Raw genomic sequence first — 26,168 nt, 5'->3', positions numbered from 1 at the left:
GATGGTGTTCAAATGATTGTGGAGAACAAGATAGGTGTCAGGGGGGAAAGGGTTAATGTGCTGTTTTCAAAAGAGGGATCACTAAGATTTCCTGAACATCTAGAAAAGCAGGCAGTGCCTTCATTAAACAGCTCATATCAAAATAACATTTTTTGACAGGGTCAATGGACTGTTGAATATGGAACTTATTGAGCCAGACCTAAAGAGTTAGTGATTTATGTCTACTTGGAAGGCAGTTTTTGGTAGAGCACCCCAATATAATTGGCCCAATGCCATTTAACATTTTCAACAATAATTTGGATAGTCACGGATGACAACTGTATCATATTTTCAGATGTCATAAAACTAGAGACTGACACAAAGCTACAAGAGAGAGTTAACACAAAAAGATCTCAATGTACTATTACACTGGGCCAAAGCTAATGAAATTAGACTATTTAGCCTCTAAAATTCCTTCTAGCTCTAAAGCTATGATCCTATGATGAAATTTAATAGGAATAAATGTAAAGTCTTAGAGTTGGGTTCAAAAAAGCAGTATTATAAAATGGGAAAAGTGTGGCTTGATAGTTTGAAAATGATCTGGATTGGGGGAGCTAGGTGGTTCAGTGGATTGAGAGTCAGGCCTAGAAATGGGAGGTCTTGGATTCAAGTTTGGCCTCAGTCACTTCCCTGGGCAAGTCACGTAACCCCAATTGCCTACCCCTTACTGCTATTCTACTTTGGAACCAATACTCAGTATTTAATCCAAGGTGGAAGGTAAGGGGTTTGATTTTTAAATGAAATTTTTTAAAAATGATCTGGGTTATATGTGTATTTTGTAAAATGGAAATCCAAGATGAGTCCACAGTGTGTAATAGAAACCAAAAAAGTTTATACAAACTTGTGCAACAATTAGAAAGGACAATTGTCCAGGCCTAGGGAGAGGATCTTCCCACCATAATTTAAATTGGTACAACAACATCTGGAGTATTATGTCAATGCCAGGTGCTGTTTTTAGGAAGGACATTAAGCCAAAGGGTGTTTGAAGGAGGATAGCCACAAGGGTAAAGATCAAGTCACATGAGAATTGTTTGAAAGAAGTGGGATTATTTAGCATGGAAAAAAGAAAACCTGGACTGGTCAGGAAAATGAGAGAGTTTCTTCAAAATTTTTAAGGATTCTCATGAGAAGATACTACATATATTCTGCTTTTCCACAGAGGGTAGAGATAAAGAATTTGTGGGACTATCACATAGACAGAGAGCAAGGTGCAAGTTGAATATGATAGGATGATATTAAAAAGGGGCAAAACAAAACCAAAGGATAAGAAAGGAATATAATGGGAAAAGAGAAAAGGAGAGAAAACTGGGTAAATTACCTCACATGAGGCAGCATATAAGAATCAATCCAGGAGAGGGAAAGATGGGAGGATCGGTGGTTAATGCTCAAACCTTACTCTCATCAGAACTAGCATGAAAAAGTAACAACATCCTAAAGCAGTTGGCCATCTAAACCCTACAAAGAAGTAAGAAGGGAAAGAGGAATAAGAAAAAGGGGAGATGGACAAAAGGGAAGGTGAACTCAGGGAAGCAGTGGTTGAAAACAAAATATTTGTGAATGGAAAGGCTGAAAGGAGAGGAAGAGAAGGATAAACAAGAAAAATTAAAAAAGGGAAACAGTAACCATAACTGTGAATGTAAACTGGATGAACTCACCCACAAAATGGAAGAGGATAGCAGAATGGATTAAAAGACAGAACCCCACAACATGCTGACTATAAGAAACACATTTAAAGCAGGGAGACACACGCGGAGTAAACTAAGGGCTTTCACAGAATCTACTATGCTTTGGCCAAATTAAAAAAGCAGTAGTATCAATTATGATCTTAGACTGATTGTAATGGAATACTATTGCCCATAAGAAATGACAAACAAGATATCACAACCAGGAGAACATCATACACAGTAACGACGATAAAATATGATCATCAACTGGGAATGATTATTATCAGCAATGCAAGGATCCAGGACAAATCCAAGGGAATCATAAGGAAAAAGACTAACCCTGCCACAAAAGGAACTAAGACGTCTGAATGCAGGTTGCAGATAGAAGCCCACTATGCTTCACTTTATTTCCCTCATGGATTTTTCTATAGTGTAAGCAATGTGTCTTCTTTTACAATAGGATGAACATGGAAATATGTATTGTATAATAATACATGTACAACCTATATCATTTTACATGCTGTCTTGGGGAAGGGGGAAAGAAAGAAAATGGATCAGAAAATGTCAGAAAACAATTACTTAAAATTGTACTAACATATAATCTGGAAAAATATTTTTTAACTTAAAAAAATAGTATCAGAGAGCAGCTGTAGACAGCCCATAAGAAAAACCTGCCCAATAGAGAGGTTCAGAAGTGCAGCAGGCTGCTTTTGCCTAGAGGGCTCCAAGTAAAATTTGACCACTTCTTATGGTTCTGGGAGCTGGGATCAAGTACAGGTCAGATTGGCCAAGGAGGTCCATTCCCACTGTGCGATCCAGTGATTTTCACACATACCGAGAGCGTTTTTTAAAAGAGTGTTTTTTATCTTCTGGGTCAGAATCAATACTGTGTTGGTTTTAAGGCACAAGAGCAGTAAGGGCTGGCATTGAGGGGTGAGGTGGCTTGCTCAGAGTCACGCAATCAGTCAGGGGCCAAATCTGAACACAGGACCTCCTCTGGGCCTGGCTCTCAATCCTCCAAGCCCCCAACACACAGAGCTCCAACCCCAGATTCTTTCCCTTTTATACAGACACACTCACAGCTTCCTGAACTGACACATTGATAACATCTCTGGAGAGGCCAACGGTTTGTGGAGTCTAGATGTGAGACATCACTGTTAGAGAGGGCTCCCTGTGAGGAAATCCACTCTACCATTGTAGATTAGCAACTGTTATGCAAATTGGGAGTCTTAAAGGCAGTTCCATGGCATGGGGGATAGAATGTGGGACTTGGGATCAGAAAGTTATTGCTGGTCAGTTGTTTTCAGTCTTATCTGCCTTTTCATGATCCCATTTGGGGTTTTCTTGGCAGAGATATTAGAATGGTTTACCATTTCCAAAATTTTCCAGCTCATTTTTACAGATAAAAAAAGCTGAGGCAAGCAGATTTAAGTAGCTTGCCCAGGGTCACCCGACTAGTAAGTACCACTTGAACCTGGAAAGCTCTCTTTCTGACTCCAGGCTTGGTGCTCCATCTACTATGCCATCTAACTGAGCCTGGAATCAGAAATGCCTGTTCAAATCCTGCCTCAGATACATATTCGATGTGTGATCCTGAATAAGTCACTTAACCTGTTTGCCTCAGTTTCTTCATCTGTAAAATGGAGATAATAGCACCTACCTCCTACAGTTGTTGTGAGGACCAACAGATATTTGTAAATGACTTTGCTATCAAATTTATTATTATTATTATTGTTATTAAAAAATTGCTTGGGGCACCCACCCGAGGATTTAAGTGACTTACCAAGGGCTACAAGGCAAAGTACATTTCAGAAGGAACCAGCTGAGGCTGGCTATTGATCTATCCTGTCACAAGATTTCTCCTTGTATTTCCACAGAAATGACGTGTACACTGTCAGTTTCCAATGACCAGGCCCTCTCATAGAAACAGTTTTAGAGCTGGAAGGGAATTCAAAGCCATCTTGCTCAACTTTCTAACAGATAGAAGAGCATCTTCTCCATTCTCCCTGACAAGTGGTCATCCAGACTCCACTTAAGAATCTCCAGCAAAAGAAAGCTCCCAAGGTAGCCCACTCTCCCACTCTTGGGACTTAAATTTTGATTCCTCACACTCCACGTTAAATAGGTCCTCCTTCCATACAACCCCAGCAAACAAGTTTTAGGCATAAATGCTCCCTCAAAAAGGCTTTAAGATGAAAATGTTTCCACCACAGGAGCTTTCTGCCACCGTCGAGTGGGAAGCACGGACAGCCTGACTCACTTTAGGCCAAGCCCTAGTGGCAAAGTGCAGCAGGACCACGTTGGCTCAGCTCTCTGGGTTTCTGGACTACTCGGTCCAAGGCAGTTGCCTGCGCGCACTCTATCTTCAGCGTCACACACACACACACACACACACACACACACACACACACACACACACACACACACACACACACACACACACACACAGAGCTCATCAATCCCTCTCTGTGGGAGCTCTACAAGTGCCTGCGCTTGCAGCCCTCTGATTTGCTGCCTGCCTGCTGCCCGGCTCCTGTCACTCAGTGTCCTCACTGCCCGTCAGCCCCCGGCTCCTCATGCACTTGGTTACTTAACGATGAACTCTCCCCGGCTCATGGGCAGCTTCAATGGGCAGACATGTGATTTAGAAACTTCGGCTACCACAGGAGGCTGGGAGAGGGGGAGGAAGGGGAGGAGTGGAGCCAGCTAGATGAAATCCTGGGCTTCACTTTCCCTGGCTGTGCTGCTGCCGAGACGGAGCTCCCCCAGCAGATGTAGGCAATCTGAGTTTAGGTTCATGTGGAGGCTGTGAAGGGGCTGACACTGGGGAAGGCAGAAGGCAGGGCAAGTACTGTTCCTTTCCCAGGGAGCACAGTGGTAGCTTCCATTCAGAAGTCTGGCTGATTCATACACTGGGTGACTACTGAGCCAAGCAGCTCGGTGCCAGGTGCCGGAGACCATCGGCTCCTCATCTTCCTCTTTCTGATCTGCTGAATCTTCCCACCCCATTCTCCACCCTTGTCTCTCCTTCACCTGGATGGGAAGTCAGGCAGAATGGACAGAATGTCGCTGGGGTGGATAGTTCTCTTCTGGGTAACAGGTAAGAAATGTATTCCACAATGATGTTTAACTTTTAAAACCGATTCCACTAGTGATGTCTTGTGTAACCAAACCCCCACCCCCACCCCCGCCTAAACCTTCTTTTCTAATTGCCTGTGTTTGAATCTATTGGACACTCGGTTAGGAAATGGAGGAGGGGAAGAAGGGGGGAGGTAAGAAGCTGTATTAGGAGTGAGACAGAGGGAGATGCCGAATTTAATAGGAAGGTGTTTGACTCATGGATGATGCATTTTTCTTTCGAATGTACATTCCCTCGTTTTTCTCCTTCCTCCCCATCGCAGTTCTGTCTTAATGTGAGTTTGGAATGCAACGAGTCCTGGTATGAACTCGACTGGTAAAGGAGGGCTCAGAAAAGACAGAAATTAGGGGAACTGAATTCCAGAAGAAAAAGCAATCCTTAATTCTTTCCTTAAAGACATATTGAGACTCAGGCTATTTTCCATATTATTCCAGACAGGGGAGCTGGAGGGAGAGTAAGCAGCTTAGAGGGGGCCATGGGAAAGGAGTTCAGCACTGGTTTTCTCTTGTTCTTGGTACAAGTTTGTGGGTCACAGTATCATAGAAGAAAGGGTCTCTGGTCGTGGACATCACCCTTCATGTTTGAGTCCCCTACTTTTATTCTTCTGCTTTCTTCTCTTCACTTTCCCCCAACACAAGCATTGTACCAAGGGATTCAGAATAAAATCCACAATTACATATGGAAAAGCATTAGGCTAGGAAATTCAACAGTCTGTGCCCACGTTCCTTATCCATAAAACTGAGGGAAGTTGAAGGAGTTGCTCTCTAGGAGGCCCCTTACCAGCTCTAATTATAGGGTGGTGGTGATGATGAAGATGAAGATGAAGGCAAAGATTAGTTCCTTCTTGTTCACGGGGGCATTGTATTAAGATAAATTCTCTCTGTTTTAGTTCCTTGGCCCAGTAGGTTGCCCCCAAACTTTCTACTCGGGTTAGGAAGGGATCTTTTCCTAATAAGCTATGATGAATACCTTTCCCTCTTCTCCTGACATGCCAGCAAAAGGGGATGGGAGAAGTTCATCCAAAAGAGAAAATGTCCCAAGTTTGTCACTTCTTGGTGAGATGAAATCCAATCACACCATAATGGCTGTCTGTTTAGGTCAGGGGCACCTGTCAGATAAGGATGGTGAGGTTTATGTAGTCAAACTTGGAAAGATGGCAAGAAGAGGTAGGCTGAGGTACCAGTTAAGTGAGGAAGTCATTAAAAGCAAGGTAGAGAAAGCTGATATAGAAAGGAAACCAAAAGGGGCAGCAGAAAGGCAGGACGAGAAAGAAAACCAGGAAATAGCCAGAGTAACTCAACATTCAAGTAGATTCCGTCTTATTTGTGGAACAGAGGTCTTCTAGTCATATACAGGAATTGCTGTCTCCAGAGACTTTGGGAGTACTCCAGGGATTAGAAGAGACAAGTCTAGGAAAATACAAATAAATTTAAAGTACAAGTTAAAAACAAAGGCAAGCCAAAAAAAAAAAAGAGGGAAATAGTAGGAGAAGAAAGAAAACATACTCTTTTCAACTTCAGAAAGCAGCTCTCTCAAACTTTTTTTCCAATTAAGTGGGTCCCTCCACTTGTTCCTTTGGCTGCCCTTGGGTATGGCATCCAGCCTCATTAGCAGAGTTTGCCTCTTATTTTGGCTTTTCCTCTTTCCCCACTTCCCACGCCATTTAAAAAATGAATCATCTACAGTTTTAAGGGTTGCCTAAACCCTGTCTCTGATCAGGGTCTTGCTGATTTAGAGCACTCCCTCCATCTCCAGTCCCCACCACCTATACCTTCACCTTCTCAGGTCCACCTCTATTCCTTCCCTTGGCTATTCATAACATTTCAGAGGCTGAATCTATAATTTTTCCTCTTTAAATTCTCACTGCAGATAGAAATGGTATTGCTTAAGACCTCTACAAGGAAGCTCTGAGGAAAGCTCTCCTCAGCCCAGTGGCACTGGGGGGGTCTATGGCTCTTTTGAAGGGAATAGCCTATAAAATGGAAAAATCCTATTTGTGAGTAGAGGAAGAATGACAACAATAGATCAGAAGTTGGAGTACTTGTAGAGCTTGTGAGTATGAAGTAAAGTTTCCAGAGAACAGAAATTCACCAGATACAGCTATGATATTGGAAAGGGCATTAGAGGCCACCAATGAGCCTGAGTGGCTCACATAAGGTTTTGTGGATGCTAATGAATAGTAGAGATAGGGCTATAATCCCAGTGTGAATATTTCTACTTCATCCTATTACCTCTGAATGTATATGGGTATACACACTTGTGTATGTTGGGGAGGGGGGGGTGGCAGTGATGGAATGTAATCGGTTCAGCATGAAGCTAGCAACAGCTTAGAAGGCTGATCTTAGCTGACAGATGTGTCTGGGGGTATCTTTGGTTACTAATCATAAGCAAATTTATCATCTGCCTTCATTCTTTCCATTCTACTGCCTCACCTCATCCCATTACTCCACTGTCACTGGGTGTCTGTGCATGAAGTCCACGAGCTATCTCATCAGCCTAAGGAAAGTAGAGATGACTAGAATAGCATCTGGGGGAAGGAGGGGAGTAGGTAGAGTATGACATTGATTCAGACTCTAATTCTTCTCATTTAGAAACCAAGAGAGAAAAGGTAAGGAATTTTAGTCCAGCCAAATCAATGCATTCTTTTTTTGAGGGGGTGGTAGAATGGGAAGGAAAGAGGAAAGGATAGATTTTAAAATGAGACAGTGCCAGAAATAAACACTCCCTCCTCTCTCTCCTCCCTCCTGCCTCTCCTTCCCTTCTCTCACCTCTCTGTCCTCACCTCCCTCTTTGAGGTGAGCTGAGAAATTTCAAATCACTACTCCAGCTTTTTTCTTAGGTTTCAGCAACTAATTCTTTCTTTCATTGTGAAAATCAGTGTTTCTGATATGTTTTTAGTCCCATGATTTGCCATTGCAATTGTGATGCTTCCTGTGTTGCAGCTATTATTTTTAAGCAAAACAAACCAAAATGATCACCAGCTGCTATTATAGCAACAGGTGTTAATTGGACAAGAAAAGAAGGGAGGTTTCATTGTCTTTGTTCCCTAATGTGGTGACATTTCATGAAGGTAGAAGATGCTGGAAATCCTAGAGTTGTGCTGACACACTGGGAGCAGGCAGATGTTTTGTCCTCATTATATGTCCCTTTACATTCTCTTGGGTATCTGCTTGATTATGGTGTTAGCATTTCCAGCATTTCTTGTAGATTTACTCTGGATTAAGTGAGGAATAACATAGTTCCCTGGCATTTTGCTACTAATCTCAATTTCATTTGCCCTATGCCTTGTCTCTTCCCTCTCCTACTCCTTTCAATTTCTCTCTCTCCAAATCTTCCCCCCCCCCAAAGGGCTAACTTTCAAGATGCTCATAGCAGCCTTCCTTCTTCCCATCCTTGCCTCCAATGTGAAACTCTTATAGTGGAGCCAGAAGTATGGCCTAGTTGCAGTGTCCCCATTACTCTTGACCAAGATACCTCTACTGGATGATTAGTTAATGTTAACTATAGTTATTACGAATAATGGCAAGGCTGGTAATTAATTGTGATGGTGATCAGTGACCTAGAAATCAGAGCCTGAAAGCAGCTGCCCTATGTTTATTTGTGGACAAAAAGTCCAGAGTGAATAGCCATCAAGTAGCACCAATTCTTCCCACCTCTTTTGAGTCCAATCAATGTGAAAACACAATCACAAGCAGGGAAATGAGCTTTCTTGTTAGACCAGGCTCCCTAGTGTGACAAATGGAGTAACAGTCTGATGATTTGGTGCAGAAGGTGGTATCAGTTCTTAAGGATTAAATTGGGTGCTATCAGGGAGTCGAGAAGTATGACAAGGACACTGGAAAGAAAGTTTATGTCCTGAGGAAAGAAAAAATAACAAATATCTTGTATGACCAAATAATCATCTGGGATTCTTGCCAATCCTAACTTCCTTTCCTCTGAACCAAGGCCTCTCCCTTCTTGTCTTTTATTCCTTTCGTTATCTCCCTCTCCCTTCTAGTTCCTCTCACTCCCTAGTGAAGACTATGAAGAAACCACATTTTAACAAATAGCTATAATAGTTTGTTGCTTTTGTCAAAGTTCCTCCATGTGAATTATTGGTTTGTCCTCACAAGAACCCTTGTGAATTAGGCAGATAAGGTATCATGAGCTCCAATTTAGGGGAGTGGGAGGTGTTGGAGGGTGCAGTATTCTGGGCCCGGGATTTAGCTGATATAGAGAATTCCAGGCATGGAAATTCCCTTCATCTATACAACTTGGAAACTCATTTTGTCAGTTAAAGAAGAGGTTAAGGTAACTTGCCCGGAGTTACAGTTTGTATGTGTCCTCAGAGACAGGACTTGAAATCAGATATTCATCAATTTGCCTTTCATCCTTATTTTACAGATGATGAAAATGAAACTCATTGGTTAGGTGGCATGTAGATAGATGGTCAATCAACATTCATTTATTAAGTGCCTGAGATGCACCAGGTACTAGCCAATGGTATTTCGTTAAATGGAAAGGGCAGTTGATAGGACTAAGATATTTTAAGTATCTGGCTCTAAAAGATAAGGTAAGATGTTCTCTAGCAAGGCTAGATCACACAAGAATTCCTTATTTTAAATTTATATTCATGGCATTGTTTCAAAGGCTTGAATTGCCCTCATTGGGCTAAGGAGGAAAACTGTATAAAAGTTCAAGAACTGGAAACTACTGAACTACTCAACTAGACTTCTTGTATCATTGATATGGATTTTCCCTCCAGCGATAACAGATATCAACCTAACTATGTCTGCCAGCTGTATAGGATTGTTATTCACATCCTCACATAAATTCACTATAGGATATCTACCCAATGTGCTGGGGATCTGCTTCATTTTCCCCTAACATTGTCATACAAGGGGAAAGCCATCTTTGTCAGTTATTGCCACATGGCCAGTCCATCTTCTTTACTGATCATACAATTATTTGATGAACCTTTGGGTTTGTCTTTAAGGTTCCTTCTGTTCTGTTTTTTAGCCTACTCACTCACCTTATGCCTCTCAATTACTCTCTGAGGCACCAGGAAAAAACAGAGAAGCACAATAGTGCCTCTAAGTCTTGAGATGAGTGGAAATATGAGTGGTGCAAAGGCAAAACAATAAGAGAAGAGAATGATTTGGAGGAAAAAGGAAATGAGGTGACACTGGGGCCAATTTCTAGAGGAGATGGGACTCTGAGCCCCAAGAATTGTGCTGGAGTTCAGCATGGCTGTGACAAGTGCATATTCTCTTGGATTTTAGTCTCTTGTCTCCTTGGAAATGAAAAACAAGACTCTTTGGGTGGCTCTGGGGGCCAAAAAACAATGATGTATTAGTCAAAACATTCTGCATCCTTTCTTCATGCTCTGAGGGCCTTCTCAGAGGCAATATGCTTTGATGTAGAAGGAATTGGGCTTCCCTAGTTAACTAACATCCCTGTTGGTCACTTCCTTCATATTTTCAGTTGCCTAGGAAGCACAGGCATGTGTTTGGCTGGATTGATAAAAGCTATTACTTGTAGATATTTTTCCTGTCTGGATCATTGCACCAACCCTCATATCTCCCTAGCAGAAAGAAGTCTGACAACCTGTATTGGGATTTCTTCCAAACCAGTCCCTTGATTGTAGGCTGGACTCTCCTAGCACCATGCTGTTTGTACTGGAACTGGGATTGAGCCAGTTAGACTTCAGGTTGAGTTCATTATAGTTATAAAGTAGGACAGGTCTATCAGCCAGGAAATGTATATCTGACTTTCCTCTGGGCACTAATGGTAAAGGGCAGTGATGGTAAACCTTTTAGAGATCTAGTGCCCAAACCGAGTGCCACATGTGAGCCCCCTGCCTTACCCCAGGCAGGGGAGGGAGGAAGCACTTCCATTGGACTGCTGGGTAGAGGGGCAGGTCATGGGAGAAACGTTCTCAGGCATGCGTGGAGAGGGAAGAGAACAGCCCCCTCTGGCACGAATTCCATAGGTTTACCAACAAGTATAGGATTAGGATTGCATTATACATGGAACAGTTGGGAATTATACTAAGTATGTTTAAGAAATAAATAAGTTATAATGTGTACTTACTATTATATTGCCAAAAATGGAGACAAAAATTACATTTTATAACAAAAATGGTAGATAAACTGACCAAGAGGGAGCATAGCGTAGTTCAGAGGCAACAAACTCAATTAGAAACAGGGGTCAGGAATACATACGGATCCCTAAATGTAATGTTATTTATACTTTATCATATTTTTATGTATTTAGTCGAATATTTTCCAGTTATATTTTAATCTAGTTCAGTCTCAGGCCCACCTGGGAGTGTGTTTGACAAACTGGCCATGTGTTTGACAGTATATAGAAAGCTAACCTCATAAGTAGTGAGACTTACATACAGGCTGGAGTCCTGCAAGTTTATACTTCAAGGCTCTAGGCAAACTCTCTAAGACTTTTAAGTTGTAGGTAAGGTTCTGACCTGTTTTGGAAGAGGCAGTTATCTATCCTAATGAAATCATGTGTCCAGTACTTATTCCCTTCACTTTCCCTCTCCAGACAGTGAACAACATGATTTGGGTCAATGAAGCATGGATGTGATGACTAGATTTACAACTAGACATATTACCACATGTATCTGAACTCTTTCAGACAACAACCAATTGTTATACAAAACAGAACATGTTATTTAAATGGGACCACTAGTTATCCTAACTCTGATGAGGCTCAAAGGAGAACTTGGGGGATGCTTGAATTAAAAATGATTCCATTAAACATTCAGTATATCTTCTTCACTCATTTCTAAGGGAACAGCAGGCAGAATAATATTTCCTGAACCTGAAGGAATTCAAGCCAAGTTTTAGCTCTTTCTTTAATATTTTGCTGTAATACTATAGAACATTTCCCAGAAAGCTTTGCTCCTACCCTAAAAGTCCTATAAGGCAACAGAAAGTGACATGTTTTGAGGTATGTGTGTGTGTGTGTGTGGGGGGGGGTGTTGTTTAGCCTAGGCTTATGGACCAAATGTAGAAGAAAGCTTGGACTATTAAGACTAAGAGCCATTTGTTTCCAAAATACTTTTAAGGAAACTGAGATGAAATATTAGAAAACCAAAGCAAAAAAAAAATGACTTTCTTAAAAAGGAGGTATTTGGCAGACAAAGAAGTCATTAAAATGATATTGTCTGAAAAAAAAATCCTTAGAGCCTTAAGTTTTAAGGACAGGCCTGGAAATTGGCTGTTCTGAGAGCTCCTCTCACCTTTATGACTTAAATGATTAAAGGAGGGCAGTACTAACTCTGAGATCTTGAAAGATCTGGCTGTGACCTTTAGCAAGGCATTCTCTGTGTTTCTCTAAAATGGGACTCTGCTTACAGATCTTCCTCTTAGTGATGTGAGGAATAGCTAGTGCCTGATAAAAAAAAAAAAGAAACTCACTTTCAAAATTTCAAAGTGCTAAAAATAAGAACAGCATTTCTATAGATATAGCCTTTAATTTTTTTTTCTCTCCAGGGCAGGGCGCCTCACATCTAGAATAGCTTTCCTTTCCATGGTAATAATGCAATGTCTTACTTTGCCAGACCTTGCCCTGCAGGCCAAGCCCTAACCTACCTGGTGACAAGTTTACCCAAAAACTTCCATTTTTTTTGGTTGGGGAGGGGGGCTACTGTCAGCCTTCTTACCATATTTTGACAGAAAGTATATATGGATGGAAGGGAAAGGGGCTTGGTTTCCTGCAGATCAGCCCAGCAATAATGCTTTTTTTAGTTCTGGGTCCAGCTTGATATGAATTGCAGAAGAGCAAAGTCCCATGAGGGTTGCAAGTAGAGGTCTTAGGGAGAGGATGGAGTAGTCCCAGAACTGTGACAAGACAGTATAGCTAGAAGATGGAGGAATGGGAGGGAGGGAACAAACACTGATTAAGTACCCACTATGTGCCAGCACTGGGCTAAGCAATTGCCAAATATAATTTCAAAGAGGACTAGAGCACATCTTTGGGGAAAAAGGCAAATTCAGTGTTGAGGCTTCAGGAAGTTCATAAGGAGAGACCTTGGACCCTTGGACACAAAGCCCTGTGTGGATTTTGTCTTGTGGCAAGGGAGTCAAACGCTGCCATCCATACAACTCTCAAAAGGAAGTCTCAAAAATTTGAATCCTACCTATTTTTAAGGCCCGAGATGTTCATTTTAGCTTCCCATAATTTCCATCTCCTCTGAACTTTTTTACTACTTATTATCTCTACAATTCATTTAGCAATCTAAATGTGGATCTTTTATCTTATGGATCTCTTATCACTACTGAACTATTTCTGTTGTATTACTATCTAACCATTCATATGCTTATTTCATGTTTTCCTGACTAGATTGTGAGGTACCTCATAGCTGGCACCAGCCACGTAGACTTCTTCACATCCCCTGCTGTGCTAAGCACAACATCTTACTTATTACAGGTGATCAGGCAATTGTCAATTCATTGATTTATTCTCTCTTCCTACTACCCCCACTTTCCTCTTCTGTTTAGAGAAAGGAGACATACTGTAGGGGATGGGCTATTGAATGTTTAACAATTGGCTCCCTGGGGATAAAATAAATGCAAGATGTCCTTTTAAGTTAGATATGCATTATTAAATTTTTCTCCATCATTTTCCTAAGTTTAAACAATCAACAAAACAATAAATCAAGTTCAGATTTGTAATGTTTGAGCTGGCTCCAGCATACTCCTGCCACAGCCATTCTAAAAGGATTTGGATGGGGTACTTAAGATAAAATGAAGCTAACCCCTTGCAAATTGTCTTTCAGATCTCTTATCCCAGAAGAAATTTATTCCATGAAAGAAACAGTTAAAATCAAAAGAATACCCTCTTCCTTTATCTTGCATTTCAGGAAAACAGGCATTTCAGAACACAGAAGAAAGCTAGAAACAACCACTGCCCTACAGGGCCTTGTGCTATAACAGAGATAGGACAAATACAGAAATTGTGGTAGGTGAAAGATGGAATGACTGAGGAAACAATAATTCAAGCTTCTGAGTGTATAGATTTATTAAGCAATGCATGCCAATTGCATAACAAATCAGGATTAGGCCTTCCTTAGCTTTAACACTGGACCCTGAATACAGAAAGATTTTTATGCATTAAAAACAAATAATCAAATAAGACCAATTAATTAAAAGAAAACAGTTAACCAGGACACAAAATTATGTAATCTGATTTTTAATTGGAAAAAGATTAAGGGCTTTCCAATTTGGAAGGGGGAGAGTAAACAGGTGTAATTCTCGAAAATCAGAAGAGGCAGCATACTCCTCCCAAGTATCAATTCAATCAAAGGAAAATGGAAATAATAACTAATTGACCATACACTATAAGTTTTCCAACCTTGTAATTTTTCTGGCCTTCTTTCACTAAAAAGAGGAACACTTTGGGGCAGTGGTAGATTTTGATTAGGAAAGCAAGTAAAGAGCTTAGACATTTCATTTTTTTCTCATTTCCTTCATTTATAAGGAAAATGTTTAAAAAAAAAAAAAGGAATATTCTCTATCTTGGGGCTCTGAAGTCAGGTTTGACCTGTCTTTCTCTTCAGTTCACAGGAGTCAGTGATGGCACATTTAGAGTTATTTCTTGGAGATTAGCTTGGGACAAATCTATACTTTTATAAAAATGAAATCGGGTTAGAAAGAGCATAAAAGGCAGACTTGAAATGGAACAGAAACCATAATAGAGCAATGGAGGCAGCATAAGTTGTTTGTGCTAAATAGATGAAATGCCTGTTTGAATGTTAGCCCTGCTGGAAAGGCAGCACGATTGAACTATAAATGCAGAGGGGAAGTAAAGCAGGTGTATTCCCTGAGAAATTCAAGGAGACATACATATACCCAGACACATGCATGTACATATAATGTGTGTATACATACAACATTGGGTGTTTGTGTAACTATATAAAAAAAAATTTAGAGTTGTCCCTCACTATGTCATGGTTCACTTATCAGGGTTTCAATGTAAAGTGGGTTTTAAAATATATATAAATATCTAGAGGAGTTATATTTATTGCAGCACACTATTTTTTTATTTTATTTTTATTTTTTATCTTTTTGAATTTGGAAATTTTTATTTAATTAATTAATTTAGAATATTTTTTCCATGGTTATATGATTCATGTTCTTTCCTTCCCCTTCCCCAGCCCTCTCCCATAGCTGATGCACAATTCCACTAGGTTTTACATGTGTCATTGATCAAGACCTATTTCTATATTATTGATATTTGCACTATGGTGCTCTTTTAGAGTCTACATCCCCAATCATATCCCCATCAACCCATGTGATCAAGCAGTTGCTTTTCTTCTGTGTTTCTTCTGCCATAGTTCTTCCTCTGAATGTGGATACTGTTCTTTCTCATAAGTCCCTCCTGGGTCATTGCATTGCTGCTAGTACAGAAGCCCATTACATTGGATTCTACCACAGTGTATCAGTCTCTGTGTATAATGTTCTCCTGGATCTGCTCCTTTCACTCTGCATCAATTCCTGGAGGTCATTCCAGTTCACATGAAATTCCTCCAGTTCATTATTCCTTTTAGCACAATAGTTAGTATTCCATCACCAGCAGATACCAAAATTTGTTCAGCCATTCCCCAATTGAAGGACATCCCCTCATTTTCCAGTTTTTTGCCACCACAAAGAACGCGGTTATGAGTATTTTTGTACAAGTTTTTTTCCCTATGATCTCTTTAGGGTATAAACCCAGCAGTGGTATGGCTGGATCAAAGGGCCAGTATTCTTCTACTGCTCTTTGGGCATAGTTCCAAAATGCCATCCAGAATGGTTGGATCAATTCACAACTCCACCAGCAATGCATTAATGTCCCAATTTTGTGCGGCACACTATTGGCTGATAGAATGAAAAATGATCAACCACAGCTCTGTGTTCTGTAATCTGGGCACTGATTGGCTCAATTACTGTAGGTTAATAAGAGTGTGGAAAAGGTTTACAGGAGAGTGGGAAGGGTTTATAAAGCCTTAAAATATATATATGAATGATAAAATAAATATAACTCTGCTTTGTTGTGGATTTTACCTATCACAGGGGTCTCTAGAATGTATCTCCCAAGATAGGCGAGGGATCACTGTATAGCCAAAATATTTAAGTAACAAGGGAATGTAATTATTGCTGCCATATGAGAGAAACATTCCTGCAAGGTGCAAAGAAATACAGTAGAATTTTCGAGGTAGGAAGTAGTGTGGCTATGCTGGTCTGGAGTCCTTGGGACATCTTCTCTTGTGTGTATTCTTGTACTCTTCTGGGACTCTCCTTTCAGGAAGGTAAATCAGCAGGGTAGGTTCTGTCCATTTCTTCTTAGCACTTGTCCTGTATTTGGGTTAGTATCACTAAAAACTGCCTTGAGGTCTAGACAAAGCTTGCACTCCAGGGAGTAACCCAACCTAAGTCTATGTTTTAATACTTATCAGAAGGTACTCAATAAGGATTCACAATGGTATAAAGAGCTATGGTATATAAAGTAGGGAGGGGGTTAGTAGTATAAGTATTATCCTCATTTTACAGAGGAGATAAATAAATCTTGGAGAGGAGAAATGACTTGGGGTTAAAAAGCTAGTCAGAGTTGGAACCCAAGTTTTCTCTGCCTCCAGGTCTAATGCTGTTGACACTGTGCCTGCCTGAATGAAGAGTGTTTTCTGAGGTCACTTCTGTTCTTTGCAAGGGGCTAGAATTGGCCTCTAATGACCTCTTGACCTTTCTACTGGGTTTGACACTGTTGACCACCCCCTCTAGAAACTATTTCCTCTCTCGGTGTTTGTGATTCTTCTCTCCTCTGGTTTTCCTCCCATAGTTTCTTCTCATTCTTGATTGCAAGATCCTTTATCCCACCTGGTCTACACTACTGAGTGTAGATCAGGGCTCTGTCTAGGCCCCTCTTCTCCTTCTGTACACTCTGTGATCTCATCAGCTCCCACAAATTTCCTGTCTCTAGACTGTGTCTCTCTCCTGAGCTCCAGTTCTGTGTCATCAGTTGCCTTCTGGGTAATTCCAACTGGGTGTTCTGAAAATGTCTTAAACTCAAGAAGTATAAAAGAGAACTATTTCCTCTCAAAAGCCACCTCCTAAGTGGTTCAGAAGAATGAGAGCCAGGCCTAGAGACAGAAGATCCTAGATTAAAATCTGACCTAAGACACTTTCTAGCTGTGTGACTCTGGGTAAGTCACTAAACCCCTATTGCCTAGCCCTTACTGCTCTTCTGACTTGGAACCAATACACAGTAAAGGTTTAGGGGGGAAAAAAAGAAGGAAGAGAATTGAGAAAAGGCCATTAGATCTGGCGATTCAAAGATCACTGATAATTTTTGAAAGAGCAGTTTCAGTGGAATCATGATTGGAAGTCAGCCTCAGAGAAGAAAGGAAATGGAAACACCTATTGGAGACAACTTATCAAGAAGAATACTGAATCAGTTAGGGAGGTATAAAAGGACTGCCTTGCCACAAAGAGGGCCCATTTGGGATTATGTATCATACATTTGTAGCACTAGCCATGGTTTTATGATTTTCTCTGGTTACATTCATCAGCCCATATGTAGGAGTGAAGGCAGTGGGAGTAATCCCAGGCTGAGGCTTGGCAGGGCAAGATCTCTGAGAGAACAAGGGGGCAGAGGGTGCAAGAGAAGTGGCCAGAGCAGAGTTGACCTGGTTCACCCATGGGGAAAAGAGGATAACATAGCTAGTACAGGGTGGATAGCCTGGGAGAGAAGGAGGGGTTGAGGGGTCAGTGGTTAGCGGGTAAGGACAGAGACTAGGAAGTACCAAGGCAGATGTATGGTGACATACAACAGATTACAATCACAGAAGGGGATTTCAGACTACATGAACATGAAAGATCTGGGTATTTTGCCTTTGTGTGTAGCTAAGGAGTGGATCATGGGAAATGTGTTATTTGAAGACTTGGGAGGTGAGTTCCTTTTGAGTGTCTCTAAGTATGTTGAAGTCACCTGGCAAAAGGACACAATTGGAGAGGAGTAAAAAATGGTGAGCCAGGCACAGAATTTGCTGAGGAAGGAAGAGGAGGGTCCTGGAGTACTACAGACAATAGCTACCTGGATTTTGAATAGGTGCTAAATAGGAGAGTTACTGAGTGATGGTGGTTGAAGAAGAGCTTAGAAGTGCCAAAGGTAAGCAAAAAATAGTACACCTCCACCATTTCGACCAGGACATCAGGAAGAATTCGTGTAGTATACTCAGTGCATGAAGGGGTGGCCAAGGAGGCTGTGTCATCAGGAGGAAGCCAGGTGTCAATGAGAGCAGATGGAAGTGGGAAAAGAAAAGATTTAAGATGAAAGCAGGTTGGTTACCTCTGGCAGAGCCACTACAGAGAGCAGGGTACCAGGGGTGGGCTGCTTTGGAATGGGCCATTCAGGGAGTTAAGCTAAGGACAATGGGAATAAGGAGTGGGGAGTGTGGGGGGAGAACGAGGTCTGAATCGTGACAGCCAGGGTTCCGAATCACTGATAGGAAAGTATGAGCAGGCTGTAGTTTGTTCATCACTGTATTGAGTTCAGGTAGGTTATCGACAACCTGAGGTGTCTGGTCAGTGTACTCCCCCATAGGGGAGGCCCAGTGTTTCTCTCCCTCCCTTGAGGCAAGCTGGGCCAGGAGTCTGGCAGAGAGGGGAGGAAGCAATAGCATTTCTTTCCTTCTCCGGCAGGAAGGCTTAAATTATTTTGTATATACTTGATTGTGAGCTCCTTGAGAGCAGGCACCTCTCTTTTGTATCCCCAGTGTTTAGCATGGTGTCTGGCTCATAGTAGGTCCTTAATAAATATTTATTGATTGATCAGTTTTATTGGTTATTTCTCTTCTGTGAGTATATAAGCTCTTCCAGGGAAGGGCTATTTCAAATTTGTCTGTATATCCTCCTAGTCAAGCACTTAGTTGGTACTTAATAAATGCTTAGAATATAAGCCTCAACACATGACAAAACTAGTGGAAATGCGCATCGGCCATGGGTAGGGGGGGCGCGGGGGGGGGGGCTGAAGGGGAAAGGAGGAGCATGAATCATGTAACCATGATAAAAATGAATATTAATAAATGTTAAAAAAAAAGAATATAAGCCTCAAGTATGTTTTTTAACATCACTCTGGCCCAAGGCTACCTCCTCCTCAAGTCTGCTACCCAGATATCTTGTTCTCAGAAGCTGGAAATCCAACAAAGCAATCAGCAAACAGGTATTTATTAAGCACTTACTATTTTCCAGGCATTACATATACACATATAGACTATATACCATACATACTATATATGGTATATATGCATACAATACATACTGTATATAGCATATATACTTTTGTGTGTATAGAAATTTCTATATGCTTATCTAGTCTATATAACAAACATATTATATGTGTGTACATATATATGAAATAAAACAAATATGAGATCATTTTGAGGGTGAGCAGCTGGAGGGAATTAAGGACTTCAGGGAGAAGGTGGCTCTTTATTTGTGTTCTGAAAGTAAGAAGACATTCTCAGAGATGGGGATGAGGAGGGATGGCAGCAGGCAGGAGAGGCAGAGATCCGAGTGTGTGAGAACAGCAAATCCAACTTAGCTGGAACTTGGAGTGCATGGAGGAGAGTAATGTTATGTGTGTGGAAAGGTGCACTATAGGTGGGTCAAATGGAGTAGTTTACATTTAATCCTAGACCTAAACCATCAATGAAGCCTTCTTAAAATATTGTCCTTTAAAATAAAGGTAGGGAAAGGGTGACAGCAAAGATATGTCTGGGTCCAGTGCAGTACCAACAAGTAATAAATGAAAGAGGTTTTTTTAGAAAATTGTCCAGGCTAGGAGGATACTGCCAAAGACTATCTTGTCCTGTTTCACCATTTTGCTTGAGGTCAGCTCCATTTCAGTACTACCTTCCAACTGAATAATCAGAGTTTGACTGATCATTGCTTTAGGCATAAAATAAAATACTTGTCCAAGTAACTGGTTTAGAGTGTTCTGCTCTAGGTCATAATAAATCTGTGGGCCTCCAGGGGTTCTTAACCTAGGTTTTATTATATTGGTGCTTTAATATTCTGATAGCTGTATTTCCATGTAATTTGTTTCCTTTATAATTCAATGTATTTTATTATATGCATTTGAAGACATTCTGAGCAGGGATCCAGAGTCTTTATCAGACTACTAAAGGGGTCCTTGACACAAAAAGATCAAGAACCACTGCTCCACCCGAAACCACACATGGAGGAATCTTATTTAGAGGATGCTTTGAATAATAGTTTCTAGCATCCAGCTGTATTAACTTCTCACTTCCAACGTCCTTAGTTTTGGTAACTTTTTTCTTCCCAAAAGGAATTAACTTGGATTTTAGTAACATAAGAGTAACAAGTACAGTTTCAAATAAAAAGAAAAGAGAGAAGAAGAAAATGAGCCTAACAAAGTATAAAGTCTTCACATTATCATTCTCAAAACAGAGTCACTGAAAGGCTCTTCACACAAGCACAATGCTGAAGAGCGACTTAAATAATCAATATGTTACTTTTCTAGCCAGTAGAACTTAAAAACATCCATCAGTAAAATCTAACCTTCTGAGAAGGAAAGAATAATTCCTATTTCTGGAACATTTTAGCACTCATCAAGCACTTTGCTGTAACTGTCCTGGGAACTTAGGGTTCCCTTCTAATAGATGGGGACAAAGGGGCTCAGGAAAGCTAAGTTATTTATCCAAAGTCATACAACTCATAATTGGCAGAGCTAAAACTGGAACTCAATCCTCCTTTTATCTACTGTATGGTGCACTTTTCATCCCTCCATAGCATACTGGGTCTGATGTGTATGTATGTGTTCACTTGTACATATTTGCTATGTATGCATGTGTGTACTAGTGAGGAGCTCTGGAAACTTGCTTTTTACTACTTCTCTTCTACTCTCCCCTGGCCTTACTTTTGTTTGAGAATTTCTTCCCAAATAGGTTCTATCTCTCTCCTCTCATCGCCAACTTTGGATTTTGGGTACTGGAATGATCAGAGGCTTGGTTTCCTGTTCAAGCTCCTCCTCTTACTAACAAGCAATACCTGTCAAGCTATTTTTTCTCAGATTCCAGTTTTTTGATCTGTACAATGGATATAAGTGTACTCTTGGTCATGGAGTTTTTGTGTCTAAAAAAGTATTTTTAAAATTGCAATTGCTACGTAATTGAAAATTTTCACTGTTGGTCCCATATGCCTACATTCCTTTCATCACCAATAAAACCAATAAAACGTCTAGGCCAATTAGAAGTCATATAATCATTTAGAGTTAGCTGAATGAAAATTAGTATATGGGATCCATGCTGATTTGGCATAAAGAGACAAATATATGTAGTACTGGAAACTGATAATTGAGTAAACCTCTGTTAATAATTGTTTAAAAGAATCTAATGGCATATCCAAGTGGCTAATCTTAGTAACAGAGAACAGAACTATGAGGTAAGTTATTCTTAGTAATCCCCTAGCTGACAAAGCCCAGTGCTTTAACTCTCCAAAAAAAAACCCCCAAACAAACCAGTGTTTCAGAATAGCTACTACCTTCTCTGCTAAGAACTCCTGAGTACAATATCTGAAGAGGCCCCATAATAGAAAGGTGGCATGGTCAAGTAGACAAGAGTATGGTGCAAAGGAAACAATGTTCATAATGAGTCAGCCAATTCTAGCTGATTTGTAGGCATTCTAGATAAAAAGAAACACATTACTTCTCCTATCAGTGTTCATTTACTCTCAAATGGAGTCACAGAATCTGAGAACAATGTTTAAATAATATAATTCAATAAAATATAAAGAGTGACAGAGGTATCAAAAACCTAGCCAATAGGGGGCAGCTGGGTGGCTCAGTGGATTGAGAGCCAAGCCTAGAGATGGGAGGTCCTGGGTTCCAATCTGGCCTCAGATACTTCCTAGCTGTGTGACCCTGAGCAAGTCACTTAACCCCCATTGCCTAGCCCTTACTACTCTTCTGCCTTGGAGCCAATATTGACTCCAAGATGAAAGGTAAGGGTTAAAAAAAAAAAAAAACCTAGCCAATAGGCTACATGCTTTCTGTAACACTCCTGAATATGACCCAGCCAAACTAAAATGTTATTAGGAAATACTGAACAAAATAAATTTAAAAATAATAAAACAGAGTAAAGATGATATGTAAATTGCTAAGTCAGTAATGTGCCCAACAAAAATGAAGGGATGCCCTTCAATTGGGGAATGACTAAACAAATTGTGGTATCTGTTAGTGATGGAATACTACTGTGCTAAAAGAAATAATGAACTGGAGGAATTCCATGTGAACTGGAACAACCTCCAGGAATTGATGCAGAGTGAAAGGAGCAGAACCAAGAGAACATTATACACAGAGACAAATACACTGTGGCACAATAGATTGTAATGGACTTCTCTACTAGCATCAATGCAATGATCCAGGACAATTCTGAGAGACTTATGAGAAAGAATGCTACCCACATTCAGAGGAAGAACTGTGGGAGCAGAAACACACAAAAAAAACAACTGCTTGATCACATGGGTAGATGGGGATATGACTGGGGATGTAGACTCTAAATGATCACCCTAGTGCAAATATCAATAAAATGGAAATAGGTCTTAATGACATGTAAAATCCAGTGGAATTGTGCATTGGCTATGGGAGGAGGGGAATATGAATATGAATCATGTAACCATGGAAAACTTTTCATAATTAATCAATAAAATAGAAACAAATTTTTAAAAATGTGCCCAACAGATCCTTAGGTACAGTTTAATAGCCCCCGTCTTTATTTGAGTTTGACACCAGTGACATAAGGAATAAAATTTACTCTGAGAGAGGTGGCATATTTTAGTGGGAAGAATACTGGACTTGGAGTTCAGGATAGATTCAAGTTTGTATCCTGGCTGTATCTCTTCCAATATGTGATCATGGGCAAGTAATTTAACTATTCTGAGCTGAATTGTGGGTTTTTTCCCTTCTGTAAAACAGGGATAATACTACTTGCACTATTCACTTCACAGGGATATTTATTTGTTTTATAAACATGAACTGTGATTAATATTACAAACCAGAGTATTTTATTTAAAGAGTATTTTTTTAATTTAAGGAAATTTTTTTAAGTTTCTTTTTTAAAGTTTTTTAAAACTTTTTTAAAGTTCAAGGAAAAATTGAAAGAGGGCAGAAAATGGACTTTAAAGACAAAAAATGAACTTTTGCATAAAGAAAAAAGATTAAACCAATTTGTGAAAAATAAAAAAACTACCTCTTTCATATATGAATAAGTTAGTGATGGAAAGGGAAAGAACTTTTGTTCATGAATTCAAATTGTCAAAATCCATGTGAAGAACAGTTTTTCTGTTAGATATATACTAGTAGAAGAACAAGTAGGGAAATAAAGGACCTATTTTAAGGGCAGAAAAATTATTGGAGCTGCAAGACACTGTGGTCCCTTAGCTCATTTACATGTGACTGTTTTTAGAGTTTGAGAGGGTAGCATTCAACAAAATAGCAAATCATATAACTGTTTAGAGAATGTGGAATGATTAAATAAGGATTGTTGGTTTCCTAACTAGTAGAAAGATGGATTTTGTGAATTTTTATCTTATTAAGAGTAAAATGAGTCTTTTAACACCAGGAAGCTCTGATTTTAGCCCATTTGAGAACTGAATCACTCAGGAAGAACAAAAGCAGTTAAGAGGTAAGGGGAAGAAAGAGATTTTTTTTAAGTGGGGGGAAGACCTATTTGTACAAAAAGGTTTATAGAAACTCTTTTTGTGGGAGCAAAGAATTGGAAATTGAGGGGATGTCCATCAATTGGGGGATAGCTGTACAAGTTGTGGTATCTGATGGTGATGGAACACTATTGTGCTGTAAGAAATGACAAACAGAATGATTTCAGAAAAAGCTGTAAAGACTTGCATGAACTGATGCAAAATGAGGTAAGCAAAAACAGAAAAACACTGAACACAGAAATATTTCTTGATGAACTGTGAATGATGGTCTAGTTATTCTCAGCAATGCAATGATCTAAGAGACTCATGATGAAAAATAATATCTGAGAAAAAAACTGATGGAGTCTGAATGCAGGCTGAAACATACTATATTTCATTTTCTTTCTTCTTTTTTTCACTTGAGAGCTCCTCTACCAAATTATTGATATAGAAAAATGTTCTACATGATTACATGGTTAAAATCTATATCAGATGGCTTACTGTCTCAGGGAGATGGGAGGAAAGAGAGGAAGGGAATGAGGAAGAATTTGGAATTCAAAACTTAAAGAACGTTAAAATGTTTTACATGTAATGGGGAAAAATAAAATGTCATATCTTTAAGAAAAAATCATCAGGGGGAGCTAGGCAAAAACAGGCTATTGGGCACAATTATCTTAGGAAGGCTTCATCTGACATACTATGGAAATACATGATTTGCAGGAAAGAAGGCCCTCTGGAAGACAGCAATATTCTACTTACTGCTTTTTAGCACCATCTGCAATTGAAAAGAGGTGCAGCCTCTCAAAAGTACCTAGTTGTTCACTGCTGCTTCTCTCTAGTTTGAGAGGGAAACCTGGCTTAATAGCTGGCTTTGCTAAAATTGTAGGTTGAAACTGATTGGACAACGGAATATCATGCTGGGTAAGAAGCTGCCTAGGCCTTTTCTGCTTTATCTAGAAGACAATCTGAGGAGCCTGACTACTTGTCACTATAATAAAGTAATACTATTTCAGTGTCCTTTGAATGACTGGGTTTAAAAGGCTCACCATTGCTTCATTTTTTCAAGAGTCAGAATGAGAGTAAGTTTGCCTAGGGAAAGAGCTAGGAGAAGTAGAAGGGTTACAGCACAGGAGCAGATTCATGTGGCACTGATTATGAAGGGAACAAGGATGTCAAGGTCTTCAACCTAGAACGGTTAGGTGCCCTAAGTACATAGATTGTCCTCCCTTGTATCTCCCTCCTAAGAGTCTGTAGATATGTGCCCTCTCTCTCACTATATGCACTGGCAGAACAGTATGGAATGTGATTATCAATGATTCCCATATTGGTTTTATATAGAGTAGCTATAATATATTGATTATTGCTCATCTTATCATTAAGTATATCTTAAGTTTAAGAATAATGGTGCCATCATCGTGACTGATATTTTATAGATGGAAAGCACACTAGTGGGGCCTCAGGAACTAGAGTGAAAAGAAGGGAAAGTATATTCCTCACACAACAGCCACCATTATTTTATAATGGCATTTTTGCAAATGCTTATCAACACTGAAATATGAAATGTCCAAAATCTCATGAAAAAATGTTTCTTGTTGCTGTCAACTCCTTTCAACTGCCTCTGTAGGGAATATCTATGAGCCATCTTTACATTCAGAATCAACTTCCTTTTTTCTTCTTGTTTTATTTATTGCAAGAATGTTAAGATTGACATAATTCATCTCCTCTGGCATATGTCCTGTCACTGGACAGGGATTACACATTTTGGGTACTAAGTCAAATTAAAATTTCTAGATGGCCAAAAAATTGAGCAATTCTTAGCATTCTCTCTCCATCTTTCTGCCCAATATCATACCACTGCATTAGTGGAAGGGAGATGCAGGAATGAGGGTCACTTTCTATTTTTGTTTATTTCATGACTTTATGTGACCAAAAAAATCATCCTTAGGTGGCCACCTTCCTAAGACTCTTCATAACTGGCTGGATTGGTCCTCAGAAAGCCAACATGATCTGTTACAAGGGCTGTATTAGAAGCTTTTCCAAAATGATAGGACCTACCAGAGTTTAATTTCTATTGGCATGGATTCTGAGAACCCAGGTCACTGCCATACCACAGTGAGGCAATAAAGTAGGATTTTTCAAAGATAATATATTCATAAATTAATGTAGTGGAAGGAAAAAACTATAGAAAGATCAGGAAAAGTTTCAGAGGAAACGGCACCTAAAAGCTGAGCACTAAAGAATGTTTAGATTATGAGACAAATATTTTGAGAGGCTGAGATGAGGAAGCAAAGCATTTCAATCATGAGGGAAAAAGGTAGGGTTGCCTTTTCTGAATATATGATAGGAGATAGAGTCTTAAACTTGGGAAAAGACTAGTTGTCTAGTTTGGCTAGAATGTACAGTTTGTGAGTAGGAACAGAATGAAATAAGACTAGAAAAGTAGGTAAGAGCCACATAGTGCGGCACTTCAACTCTAGGCACAGGGGTTGGTATTGAAAACCACTAATAGTTTTTGAACAGTCCAGTGATATGATCAGACTTGTGACATATGGAGAGTATGATGATTTGGATAATATTGTGGAGGACAGTCTGGAAAGGGGAAATAATGGAAGCAAGAAATAGGAAGTGATG

The 26,168-nt window shown here is 39.9% G+C and overlaps 1 protein-coding gene across 1 annotated transcript in view; it reads left to right on the top strand.

Annotated features, from left to right (window-relative positions):
• The window catches only part of ILDR2 (immunoglobulin like domain containing receptor 2), an 85,430-nt gene that overhangs the window by 1,089 nt on the left and 58,173 nt on the right, over window positions 1–26,168 (top strand). The gene's annotated exons all lie outside the window — the stretch shown is intronic.

This window comes from Gracilinanus agilis, chromosome 4 (assembly GCF_016433145.1).
Source record: "Gracilinanus agilis isolate LMUSP501 chromosome 4, AgileGrace, whole genome shotgun sequence".
In the NCBI taxonomy this organism is placed as follows: domain Eukaryota; kingdom Metazoa; phylum Chordata; class Mammalia; order Didelphimorphia; family Didelphidae; genus Gracilinanus; species Gracilinanus agilis.
Note: the sequence above shows the minus strand (reverse complement) of the source record. Positions and strands in the feature narration are given on the sequence as shown.